The 14,345-nt window shown below is 38.3% G+C and overlaps 1 non-coding gene across 1 annotated transcript; it reads left to right on the forward strand.

Annotated features, from left to right (window-relative positions):
• Positions 1 to 10,551: 10,551 nt before the first annotated feature.
• LOC141710115 (small nucleolar RNA R71) lies at positions 10,552 to 10,658 on the forward strand. The gene has a single exon (XR_012570652.1). It is a non-coding gene; the product is annotated as a small nucleolar RNA R71 (small nucleolar RNA).
• Positions 10,659 to 14,345: the final 3,687 nt, after the last annotated feature.

Raw genomic sequence — 14,345 nt, forward strand, 5'->3', positions numbered from 1 at the left:
AAGGCCTTAGTGATGCAATCGAAAAAGAAACTCCACTCCCTCCTGATGTGGGGCCTCTTCAATTGTCCCAGCTTGGACAAAGATTTCTTATAGCCCATATTTGCCATCATGTTTTCAAGTGCTGACTCTCCAACTTGTGAACTATAAGAATAGTTTTCTGGCAGATGCAATGCTTTTCGTATTGTAGACAAGATAACCAGATGCTCATCTTCACATGTTGTGAAGATAATGCTTGGGGACCCAGCTTCACCACCATCATCATATACCCCAGACCTCCAGAACTCCAAAATTTGTTTGCCTGAAAGAAGCTGTGGTTAGATCAGAGCATACCCAATTTCACTTCGAGCAAGAAAGTCTTGAATGAAGTGAAGTTCAGAAGGAGCCTCGTCCCTATTGAGAATAGCCATGTAGTTGTTAGGAACAAACTTGGCTCCATCATAGATAAGATCCTTAGGTGCCATATCTGTAAGAAATTAAGTGAAAAGTTATGTGTACAAAAGGTGTTTGATAAAATGCCTGTAAGAAATAGCTTCAGAAAATATTAGAGAGTGAGAGATAATAAGAGAGATTAGAAAATGAGAATAGTAGGTAAAAGATTGTAAAATCTTTTAACTCTCTTATTTATACACTCCACGTGACAACGGCTATGTTTGTGAAGCAGAACAGACTTTTTAAACCTAGCAGCATGGAAACAGTCAAAACAGTAATGAGTGGGCACGGTAAAGGTGCAGTAATTATGGCTCACATGATGTTACCAAAATAAATACGCAACGCATTAATCAAATGATTATCACTATTTTTATCTCACCTAATTATTTTTTGACAAAATGACCGTTACAGTAAAAACTAAAAATAAGTCAAGTAAATAAATAATGCCACGTAAGTATCATAGTTTCCATCAGGATTTGCATCAGAACTTGACTATTATCAGAATTTAATGGTTATCAGAATATGGCTTTTATACTAAAAAAATGAATGACTGTTTCTGTGATTCTTCACACAAATACTGACTGGTTTCTTCAGAGTTTAATCATCAGAACTTGTCCTCAGAATTTATGCAAATAATACTTAACTATTTATCTGAAACAACTTAATCACCACAGTAATTTTCATCATTCATATGGAGTGAGAGTGTGTGTATTTGCAAATATTCAGATAAAGATTAAAGTCTGATAAACTTCAGTATATCTTAGAAATAAGGCATAACTAAGAAAAGTGCTTAAAATTTGTCTTGAATTGTGAAGTCTACTATAGAATAAATTTATGCAAGAGTTCATCTCAACTGTTTGTGCTCATTTTATGCATCTTTTGAAATTCTATTCATAGTGGCTTCTCACTATAAATGAGTTACAACTGCTATCAGAATTTATGATGTTATCAGAATATTTCTCCAGTAATCAGAGAATGTGAAAAGTCACCAAGAAAAATTTGCTTTTCAAATGCATATTACTTAATACTAGCAATGTACTTGGGTCTTCCCTTTCACATATTTACTCTAGATCTCAAAGGAGTACCTGATTCCAATTTTTCTTTTCTTTTCTTTTATTTTCTTCAGATAAATGAGGCTTATCAAGCATGTAGTTTATCCTTAAGATTTACTGACATCGGAATTTGACAGATAAGAAGAAATATTCTAGTTTGTGACTTAGTAATAAGATACACAAAGTAAATTTGACTAAGATCAAAATCAAAATTTGCTTGTGTTATGGATTTCCACATAAACAACAAATTCAAACATGGGATAAATAGTTTGTTAAAGACTACTAAGTCAGCATCTAACAAGATAATCCTCATTGGATTAAATAGTCACAGAATATTCAAAACACTATCAGAGTATATAGAATCACATCAAATAACAATCAGTATTTAATATATATTATAATTTAAGCACAGACTACATGGAGATAAGAAAATCTATAAACACTGATCATAAAGTCTGATGCATGAGAACAAAAACTAAACAGATTTTGAGAAAGAACCTGAAACCATCCCAAGTTCATTTACCAGTCTTGTAAAAGTAGCTTCACATAGTGGTTTTGTGAAGATATCTGCTAGTTGTTGATCTTTTGGGATAAAATGCAATTCCACTGTACCTTCCATCACATGTTCCCTTATGAAATGGTACCTAATGCTGATGTGCTTTGTCATTGAGTGTTGAACTGGATTTCCTATCATAGCAATAGCACTTTGATTATCACAGTAAATGGGTATTTTAGAAAATTCTAACCCATAGTCTAGTAACTGATTCTTCATCCAAAGAATATGTGCACAACAGCTTCCTGCAGCAATATATTCTGCTTCTGCAGTTGATGTGGAAATTGATTTTTATTTCTTGCTAAACCAAAAAACCAATCTGCCTCCAAGAAATTAGCAGCTTCCACTAATGTTTTTCCTGTCAAGTTTACATCCTGCAAATTTTGCATCTGAGTAACCTATTAGTTTAAAATCTGATTCCCTAGGATACGACAACCCTAGATCAGATGTACCCTTGAGGTACTTGAAAATTCTTTTCACGGCTATTAGATGAGGTTCTCTTGGATCAGCCTAAAATCGTGCACAAAGATAGGTAGCATACATGATATCAGGTCTACTTACAGTCAAATATAGAAGTGAGCCAATCATACCTCTATAGTTAGTAATATCTACTGATGCTCCAGTATCTTTATCTAACTTGGTGGCAGTGGCCATGGGAGTGGATGCAGTTGAACTGTCTTGCATTCCAAATTTCTTGAGTAAATTTCTGGTGTACTTGGATTGATTTATGAAAGTACCTTCTTCAGTTTGCTTGACTTGAAGTCCCAGAAAATAGCTAAGTTCTCCCATCATATTCATTTGATATCTTGACTGCATTAACTTGGAAAATCTTTCACAAAGTTTTGTATTTGTAGAGCCAAAGATGATATCATCAACATATATTTGTACCAAGAGTAAGTCCTTTTCATGGTTGAGGTAGAACAGAGTTTTATCAATTATGCCTTTGGTAAATCCACTTTCCAGAAGGAATTGAGCTAAAGTCTCATACCATGCTCTTGGAGCTTGCTTGAGGCCATAAGGTGCTTTGTCAAGCCTGTAGACATGATTTGGAAATTTTGGATCTACAAAGCCTGGAGGTTGTTCAACATATACCTCTTCTTCTAATTCTCCATTGAGAAAAGCACTTTTCACATTCATTTGAAAGACTTTGAACTTCTTGTGAGCAGCATAAGCCAAAAAGATTCTTATGGCTTACAATCTAGCAACTAGAGCAAATGTTTCATCATAGTCAATACCCTCCTGTTGAGAGTAACCTTTAGCAACCAGCCTTGTTTTGTTTCTTGTAATTATGCCATCACTGTCAGTTTTATTTCTGAACACCCATTTTGTGCCAACAATGGACCTGTTCTTTGGTCTTGGCACTAGGGTCCAGACTTTATTTCTTTCAAATTCATTTAACTCTTCCTGCATTGCTTGCACCCAAATAGCATCTTGAAGAGCTTCATCCACTTTCTTTGGTTCAGTCTGAGATAGAAAGGAATGATAGAGACATTCATTTGATGTTGTTGTTCTAGTTCTGACACCTGCTTTAGGATCTCCAATTATTAAGTTAGGTGTGTGTGATTTAGTCCACTTCCTTGCAGATGGAAGTTGATCTCTAGAACCGGATCCTCCCCCATGATCCATGCTGTCTTCATCAGCATTTTATGATGCTCCCCCTGAAGTTATGCTCTCTGAAATTTTAGAATTTGAGTTGGATCCTTCAGGAATTGAAGAATCAGAGTTTCCAGAATTATCAGAATTTGGCTCATCAACACTTGATGAATCAGAACTTGAAGAGCCAGTGACAGGTTCTGATGCTTCTTGAGAGTCTTGAGATGTGGTATGTTCATCAGCTTGCTCCCCCTGAACAGGTGCATTTTCCTTTGGAGTAGTTACCACAGTTTCAATGACATCAGAACTTAACCCGTCAGAACTTACAGGATCATGATTTAAGTCATCAGAATTTATATCTTCATTTTCAAATCTCAGCTGATCATGATCATTGAAATCTTCAAGTCCGGTAATATTTTTATCATCAAAAGATACATTGATAGATTCCATGACAACCCTTGTTCTTAAATTGTAGACTTTGAAAGCTTATGTGGAAAGTGGATATCCAACAAAAATTCCTTCATCAGCTTTTAGATCAAATTTTGACAGCTGTTCAGGATGAGTCTTAAGAAAAAAACACTTACATCCAAATACATGAAAGTATTTCAGATTCGGCTTCTTTTTCTTCACCATCTCATATGGTGTTTTTCCATGCTTGTTTATGAGTGTAGCATTATGTGTAAAACAAGCAGTCTGTACAGCTTCAGCCCAAAAATAGGTTAGTAGCTTTGCTTCATCAAGCATAGTACGTGCAGCTTCAATAAGAGTCATGTTCTTTCTTTCTACAACTCCATTCTGCTGTGGAGTTCCAGGTGCAGAAAATTCCTACTTTATTCCATGCTCTTTGTATAACTCTTCCATGATTGAATTCTTGAACTCAGTTCCATTATCACTTCTTATTATTTTAACAAAATCTTTGACCAACTTATCTAGCTGTTTGACATGATCAGTTAGAGTAGATGCAGTTTCATTCTTCTTGTGCAAGAAATATACCCAAGTGTATCTTGTGAACTCATCCACTATAACCATAGCATATTTCTTCATTGCAATGGACATGACATTGACTAGACCAAATAGATCAACATGCAGTAAGTGATAAGGCTCAAGAATTGAGGATTCAGTTTTGCTCTTGAATGAAGATTTTCTTTGTTTTGCCTTTTGACATGAGTCACAAAGACCATCAGGAGCAAATACTGATTTTGGCAGTCCTCTCACAAGATCTTTCTTTACTAGCTCATTTATGTTGCTGAAATTTAAATGAGAGAGTCTCTTGTACCAATTCCAGCTTTCTTCAATTGATGCTCTGCTTAACAGACAGAATTGATGCTCTGCTTAACAGACAGATTGCGGAACCATCAGAGTTTGTTGAAAGTCTGGCTTCATATATGTTACCATGTCTGTAACCTTTCAGAACAACTTTGCCTGTAGAATTACTTACAACTTCACAGTGTTCTTCAAAGAAATCCACATGATAACCTCTGTCACAGATTGACTCACACTTAGCAGATTGTGTTTAAGTCCTGAGACAAGAGCTACTGTTTTAATGATGACATTCCCAAGATTGATATTGCCATATCCCAGAGTTTTTCCCATGTTACCATCTCCGTAAAAAACTCCTAGGCCATCTTTCTCCACAAAGTCTGATAACAGGGCTTTATTTCCAGTCATATGTCCTGAACATCCACTGTCCAGAACCAGGATGTTTTTCCTGTTGCCCTGCAATCACAAAGACCACTATTGGTTAGTTTTAAGGACCCATATTTTCTTGGATCCTTTGGCCTTTTTAAGTTTGTTTGCAGCGGATTTAGTTTTAGAGTTTATGCTACATGCTTTTTATCAAACTTTGTATCAGACTTTGCATCAGAATTTACACTAGAAGGAATTACACTAACTTTCTTCAAAGAAGGTTTTATTTGATAATAATCATAGTACAAACTATGATATTCCTTACAAGTATAAATAAAATGCCATAAACTACCACAATGAAAATAAGGATTTTGTGGTTTAAACCTAACAGACTGACTCTTAACTCCCGATCTAGGAGGTAAAGAGTTTATATCTTTATTTTTCCTATAAAAAGAAGCAAGATGGTTGGAGTTTCCACAATTATAGCATTTCTTTCTAGGAGCATTAGGAACAGGCATATAATTATTGCTTTTATTCATACCTTACCTTCCATTCCTATTTTTCTTAGCTTCCTTGACCTTGTTTACATTTTTAATCTCTTTCAGCTTATGCTTAAGCTGCTTCTTTGTCATTAAGCCAATATTTACTACAGCTGGTTTATCCTGTTTTAATTTGTCAGAAGTTAACTTTTCTTTGACTTCTGTCTTAGAGTCTTTCATCTTTTCAGAATCAGACACAACAATTTTTGCTACAAATTTAACAGGATTAATTTTAGGCTTTTCATCCTCCTTGGTAAAGTTTGGTTTAGATGACACAGTTTCCTTTTCTTTTTTATCATCTAGGTAACCTAGTCCTTCTTTCCAATTTCCATTTTCTAAGATTTTCTGAGTTGTTCTTCCAGAGTTAGTCCAAGTTTTGATTATCTCCTTTTCCTTTTCCAGCTCAGATTTAAGATATTTATTCAGTTTTAGCACTTCATCTCTAACATACAAAGCCTCGTCTCTTTCTTTCTGAGTTTGATGGAACATAACTAACTCTTTTTCTAAATAGTCATTTCTGTTTCTAAGAGCAAGACTTTCAGATGTTAATCTTTCATTTGTTAAAGTCTGATCTCTAAAACTAATGAACATGGTTTTAAGATATAATCTTAGCTCAGAAATATCATCAGTATGAAAATCAAGAGTTGATTGAGGTACCTTTAATTCAGCAGCATCAGAACTGCTATCAGCATTTGCCATTAAGGCATAGTTCACCTCATCTTCAGAATCTGGAGTGTCTGCCCAGTTTTTCTTCTTTGTGATACGTGCTTGACCTTTATCACCTTTTCCTTTCTTGCAGTCAGGAGAGATGTGGCCTCTTTCACCACAATTGTAGCATTTGACATTTGAGTTTTCTCCTCTGTCAGACTTTCCTCCTTTGCCTTCAGATTTTTGAACCCTTTCTTTTCAGAACTTCCACCTTTCCTAGAAAACTTCTTGCCCTTTCTGAATTTCTTGTAGACTATCTTTGTGATACCCTTCACCATAAAAGCACACAGTTGCATCATCTCTGCATCAACATCCACTTCTGATAAATTTTCAGATTCTGAATCATCATCATCAGAATATGATGACTCTGAATCAGGCTGTATGATGAGAGCCTTTCTTTTGACCCTCTTTGAGATAACCACTTTAGGAGATTCCTCCTCAGCTTTAAGAACAACTGTCTTTGACTTTCTTCCATGCCTTTTACTTCTTTGATCCATCTAAGTTTATGAGTCTTGAGCATACCATAAATTTCATCAAGAGTAGTTTCAGCAAGGTCATAGTCGTCTCTTATGGTAATAGACTTCAAATCCCAATTTCAGGAAGAGTTAAAAGGAATTTTAGATTTGAATCTTCAAGATCATATTCCTTGTCCACCAGTGACAGATCATTCAAGAGTTTGGAAAATCTGTCATATAAATCAGTTAATGACTCATCAGCTTTTGAGTCAAAGTGTTCATACTCTTGAGTGAGTATAGTCTTCCTGTTCTTTTTGATTACATCAGTTCCCTGGCATCTTGTCTCCAAAGCATCCCATATCTTATTTGCAGTCTTGCATCCAATTACCCTGTTTGATATGACATTGTCAATTGCACTATGCAGCATATGCCTTACCCTTGCATCCTTGGCAATAGATGAGATGTCTTCAGCTGTGTAATCACCTTTCTCCTTTGGTATCATCTTTACTGGTTGATCAGCAACTGCAACAGAATGCTTGGTAGGCTTATATGGTCCATCATTAATTCTATCAAGGTATTCTGGATCTGTGGCTTCCAGAAATATAGCCATCTTTACCTTCCATATAGGATACTCAGATGCTCTCAGGATGGGAACCCTAATAGTCTCATATCGACTGTGGGTTTGATTGTTTTGAGTATCTTGAGTTTTGGTGGGCTTGGGTGGAGTTTGTGTTTCTTCAGACATGATTGTAAACCGGATCTCACTATTTGTATATCAACAGAGAGGCTATGATACCACTTATTAGGTCACACAACACTATAGAAGGGGGTTGAATATAGTGTTTATACAATCAAATCGATTTAGAACACAAGTATGTAACAGTAATCAAGTTTATGCAATATAATAAGCTCTGTTACAAAGTAGGTTAAACTACTCTCTCAGTGATGAACAATATCACTAAGAGTTGCTAGGTTATAATGAATAATGTTCTCATGAATGATAACACTTATAGTGTAAACCCTAAGCTGTGTTTATATAGTACACAGTACTAAGATATCTTCTAATTGATATGGAATATAATTCTGTCTCCTAAAATATATCAATCAGATATTATCTTCTACAAGTCTTCTAGTTGTTTAACTCTTCATGCATATCTTCTATTATTTTAGTCCAAATCCTCTCTTGTAAATCAGCCGCATTCCTTATCTGAAGTACCCGCACTTAAGTCTTGATATAAATCCTGAAGGCCTTAAGTTCTGATATAAGTTCTGACTTCAGTAAGTTCTGATTTCCAGTAAGTCCTGATATTAAGTTCTGAAACTAAACACAAGAGATTAGACATGACATCTCAAATATATCTAACATAAGCTCATTCTTCTCATTTGCTACCATAGTAATTCCACCTTTCTTTGGCACACATTGAACTGGGTTTACCCATGAACTGTCAAAGATAGGATAGATGATCCCTGCATCTAGCCACTTCAGAATTTCCTTCTTCACTACCTCCTTCATGATAGGATTAAGTCTTCTTTGCTGCTCGATTGTAGGCTTGCTACCTTCCTCTAGCAGAATTTTATGCATACAGTAAGAAGGGTTGATCCCCTTGATGTCTGTTATAGTCCATCCAATTGCCGACTTAAACTCTCTCAGAATTCTCAAAAGCTTTTCCTCATTACTACCTGAAAGGTCAGAAGCAATAATAACAGGAAAATTAGATGCATCACCTAAAAATGCGTACCTCAAATGCTCAGGTAAAGGCATAAGCTCAAGAGATGAAGGTTCCTCAATAGAAGGCTTGAGGCGTTTAGGAGCTTTGTTCAATTCCTCCATTCCAAGATATTCGAAAGGCATATCAATCTTCCTTTTCCAGGGAGAAGCATTCAAATACTGTAATTGCTCTTCACCTTCATCATTTTTATTGTCTGAATTCCCCAATAAGGCTTTTTCTAAGGCATCAGACCTTATCAATTGATCAAGTTCCGATGTGACCACCGAATCGACCAACTCCACTTTTAAGCACTCCTCATTATCAGTAGGAAATTTCATAGCATTGAACACATTAAAAGTAACATCCTGATCCAGCACTAGCATTGTAAGCTCACCCTTCTCCACATCGATCAAGGTTCGGCCAGTTGCCAAGAAAGGCCTTCCCAAGATTATGGGAATCTTCTTATCCTCCTCGAAATCAAGAATTACAAAATCAGCAGGAAAGATGAGTTTATCAACCTTGACCAAGACATCCTCCACCATACCTCACGGATATGTAATAGAACGGTCGGCCAATTGCAAAGTCATATAAGTTGGTTTGGGATCAGATAAGTCCAACTGCTTGAAGAATGACAAAGGCAACAGATTGATGTTAGCTCCCAAGTCACATAAGTATATGTTAAAAGACACTTTTCCAATAGTACATGGAATAGTGAAGCTTCCTGGATCTTTAAGCTTTGGAGGCAACTTCTACTGCAACATAGCACTGCATTCCTCCATGAGAGCGACGGTCTCTAAATCATCTAGCTTCACCTTCTGAGATAGAATACCTTTCATAAACTTTGCATAACTAGGCATCTGCTCGAGAGCCTCAGCGGAAGGTATGTTGATATGAAGTTTCTTGAACACCTTCAGAAACTTCTCAAATTGCTTGTCCAGCTTTTTCTTCTGCAGCCGCTTAGGAAAAGGCGGTGGAGGATAGATCTATTTATCCCCTATATTACCCTCAGGCGGAGTGTGCTCAACAGTAGTCTTCCTTGGTTCCACTTCTTTATCCTGCTACTTTGCTTCTTTCTCAGCCCCGACTTCTTCAATCAACTCTTGAGTTTGTTCGGGATTCGCACCCTTCCCAGACCTCAAAGTGATTGCCTTTACCTACTCCTTAGCTTCCTTCTTTCCTGGCACTTCAATGTCACTAGGCAATGTACCAGGTTGGCGATTTAGCAAGGCACTAGCAATTTGCACAATTTGATTTTCCAATATCTTGATAGAAACAGCTTGACTCTTGCACATAAGCTTCAACTCCTCTAGTTCAGATTTTTCATTCCCTGGTTGCAGCTGAAGTTATTTTCTTGGTGCATACTGTGGTTGCTGAAAACCAGGGGGGTTGTACTGCTTAGCTGGATACTGCTGATAAGGATGTTGAACCGCATTCTGAGCGTTGCTCCAACTGAAATTAGGATAATTGTGGTTGTTAGGATGATAGGTGGCTGGCACAGGTTGCTGCAATCGCTGGAAGTTGCTCACGAACTGAGCTGATTTACTGGAAATTGCACATTGATTAGTCTCATGGGCACCAGAACAAAGCTCACAGATACTAGTGATTTGATTAACTCCATAATTAGCCAAAGTGTCCACCTTCATTGTCAAAGCCTTAAGTTGGGCAGCGATAGCAGTTGCTGTGTCCAACTCCAGAATTCCTGCTACTTTCCCCTGAGTCAGTCTCTGGGAAGGATTCTGGTACTTATTAGCAGCCATCAGTTCAATAAGTTCATAGGCTTCATCATAGCTCTTAGCCCACAAGGCTCCTCCTGATGTTGCATCAAGTATGGGCCTAGAAGTAGGACCCAATCCATTGTAGAAGTAGTTAATAATCATCCAATCAGGCATGCCATGGTGTGGGCACTTCCTTAGCATCTCCTTATATCGATCCCAAGCCTCACACAAAAATTCTTCAGTTTGCTGCTCGAACTGGGTAAGAGCATTCCTGATTGCTGCAGTCTTCGCCATGGGGAAGAATTTAGTGAGAAACTTTTGAGCAAGATCTTCCCAAGTTTTGATAGACCCTGCTGGTAGAGAGTGTAACCAGCACTTAGCCTTGTCCCTCAGAGAGAATGGGAAGATTTGTAGCTTGATAGCATCTTCAGTCACATCATTGAATTTAAAAATGTCGCAGATCTCGATGAAATCCCTGATGTGCATGTTAGGGTCTTCAGTAGGAGAACCCCCAAACTGAACTGAGTTATGTATCATCTGGATCATGCTTGACTTGATCTCAAAAGTGTTAGCCCTGATGGCTGGTCTGATGATGCTAGACTGAATGTCATTAATCTTAGGCTTAGAATAGTCCATCAAAGCCTTCGGATTTTTTGCTTGATCACCCATAGCTACTATAATTGGCTCTTCGACTTTCTCTTCTTCTTCTACCTTCTTTTCTTCCTCGAAAACTTCCCTACGAACTACCACAAGTTCTTCCTCGGCTTTATCCAGTATTCTCTTACGAGTACGCGAACGCGTATGCATACACCCTCGCTAGAGTACCTGAAACCAGACAAGGAACAAATAAGTAACAATGTCTGAGTCAATGAACTTTAACGACCACTGATGGAAAGCACATAAACTATAAATTAACACTGCAGTCCCCGGCAGCGGAGCAAAAAACTTGTTAGTCGCTAAACATGCGCTAATAATACACACAAGTATACGAGTTCGCAAGTAGTATAAAATCTTTTTTAGTTCGTTCCCACAGAGACTATATTGGTTAACTATCTAATTTATGCACCTAAGCAACAATGTATGGTTATTATCTAATGCTAAGACGATAACAAATTGAGATTGTTTATAACTAAGAATTACGCTAACAATTATAACTACGAGAATAAGATTGACTGAATTGATATATATGACAAATATGGGATTCTAACTTCATTAAATACTTCATTCAATAGCCTTATTATTCTTAACCTTAGCATACAATGGTGATGACACTAATCAGATAATATGAAGCTGATAAAGGCCAACTTTTGTTGCACGAGTACCATTCTACCAAACATTCACAAAAGAGATAGAAGCTGAATAGGCACCAATTACATTGAGACCCTATATGTCTATAGAATTTGACAACATAACGGTTTAAGCACAAGTTATCAATCTTGATTACATAGGGCAAGTAAGATGGTTAAAATTACCTATGGAATCATGCATAACAATTGCATGAACCTATGCTAGCATGGCAAGTTCTAAATCCTTAAATTCACTTTCGCTTCATAAAGAATTAACACACTATCTTATAAGTTCGCGACGCTCATAAGACGAATATGCACAACCAATACTAGGATGTCATACAATCACCACATAATAAGGCATCAAACAATTTAACTAAAGAAATCCATAAATAAATTCGCTAGAACCCCACGATAACGATTAGCCCATAATCGGACTCATCATCAACGTGGGTTCCGATGAAAACCTGATATAATAAATGTAGTCTTTATACGAATAAATAAAACCAAGTACAAACAAGAGTATAGGTTTAGAAAAATAAGAAACAAGCATCCAAATTACAACTCAAAATAAATATTCAGAAGAATAAACTAGATCGTCTTTGCCTTTGTTGAATTATGTTAAAGGTCTCTTGTCGTCTTCTCCTTATGCTCTGGTCCGTCTCTGACTTGTTATCTATTAAAAACGACCTAATATGAATATATATAGCATCCCTCAACAATCTGGAAGCTTCCCTCTTAGAATTGTAGTAGAAACAGGATTTTGAAATTCGGCCTCGGCGCGGCCGCGCACTATCACAGCGCGGGCGCGCTATCACAGCGCGGGTGCGCTATCACAGCGCGGGCGCGTTGCATTTCTGGAACCCTGGCGTGGTCGCGCGCTATCACAGCGCGGGCACGCCGTCCTTCTGGGAAAAACTCAGATTTCTTCTTAAAACTTGCTGCTTCGAGCCGGCTTTCCACGAGCTTTTATTCCAACACCACCTGGACACCAAATTAGCACCAAAACAATGCTAATTCACCTGATTACCTGAATAGTGCCTGAAATGCAAAAACATTAGAAAACACATTAAAACATATAACAACTTGAGTACAAATTCACCAATACAAACCTTATTAGAGCATAATAAAGTGTCATAGATGTCACTCAACACTGGCATGCGGGGCGGCCGCGCTGGTTTTCCAGAAGCACGGCGCGCCCGCGCTGCCAGGAGGGACGGCCATGCTGGGTCACTGAAGAAAAAAAAAAGACATATTTTAAAGAGAAATTCGGGAATTTTAATACAAAATTAATTCTCACCCGAATTTTACTCACCCATATCCCAAATTTCCCTCTCCAAATCAAACCCATTATTCCCATTATTCCCATTATTCCCAAAATCAATTCCCACTCCTTTTCCATAACCAATTCTATTCCTAAACTCCTATATATACACACATATATACACAAACTTCTCCATCACTTCTCAAACTCTCAAACACACAAATCTCTCTTACAAACTTCTATTCTCTCAAACTTATTCAATCTCAATGGCACCAAAAAGACAGAGAACCCAAGTGAGCAGCAACACCACTGGTTCTTCGTGTGCAGGTGGTGTGAGGCCTAGAATTTCAACTACCGAGGCTAAGGCGGAGTATATGAGGCTGCTTTCGAAGCCTATAGCCAAGGAGCCTGGTTTTCTGCCATCAGGGAAAGATGGTGAGTTGTTGGAGATGATATTGGAGATGGGCTGGGTTGCTTTTTGCGAGACACCCACTGCTGTGCCCATGAGTGTGGTGTGTGAGTTCTACGGGAATGCTAAGGCGGAGAAGAATGATTTCACGATGGTTAGGGGGATGATGATGGAGGACAGTGTTGAGGCTATTCGTAGGGTGATTGAGCAGCCCGAAAGGAGGCCAGATCAGGAGAACTGGAACGAGAAGACACCGGAGGAGTTTAACTTGGATTTGATTGTTGCTACCCTGTGTGTGCCTGAGACTCATTGTAAGTTCAAGAAGGACATGAACGAGTATGCCACTTTCCCTGCATCGTTCATGAACAGGTTTGCACGTGCATGGAATTCTTTTATTTGTGCTAACATCATGCCATCTTCTCACGTGCATGATGTTACTGTGGAGTGTGCATGTTTGTTGTGGGGCATTCTGCAAGGAGACTATGTGGATCTTGGGATGGTGATTCATCAGGGTATTCTGAGGTTCTTGCGAGGGAGTAATACGGGTTCGATACCCTATGCGTCCATTGTGACGAAGTTGTGTGTGGCGGTTGGCGTTCATTGGCCCCGCACATGAGGAGCTGCAGCTCCCGAGTGCCCCGATTGATAGTTCGACGCTGTTGAATATGACGGAGTGGTATGGTGGGAAGCCTGATTCTAAGGGGCTTGGATATTCTTATGACCATCTGCCAGGTGGAAGGCTAGCGGATCAGACGTATGATAGTGGGGCTTCGCAGGCTCGTCGAGCAGTTTGGAGAGCTCGGTTGGGAGAGGAGGCTGGTCCTTCGAGATCACAGCAACAACAGCAGGAGGAAGCACATGACATTATTGATTTGAGTGCGATACAGTATAGGCGTTTAGCTAGGAGGATGGATGCGATACATGCCATCCATAGCAGGTTTGCACATAACCTCACCCAGGCGTTGGGGACTGCATTCAGAGCCACATAAGTTGACATCCAATGGCCA

Source organism: Apium graveolens, chromosome 2 (assembly GCF_009905375.1).
Source record: "Apium graveolens cultivar Ventura chromosome 2, ASM990537v1, whole genome shotgun sequence".
NCBI lineage: Eukaryota > Viridiplantae > Streptophyta > Magnoliopsida > Apiales > Apiaceae > Apium > Apium graveolens.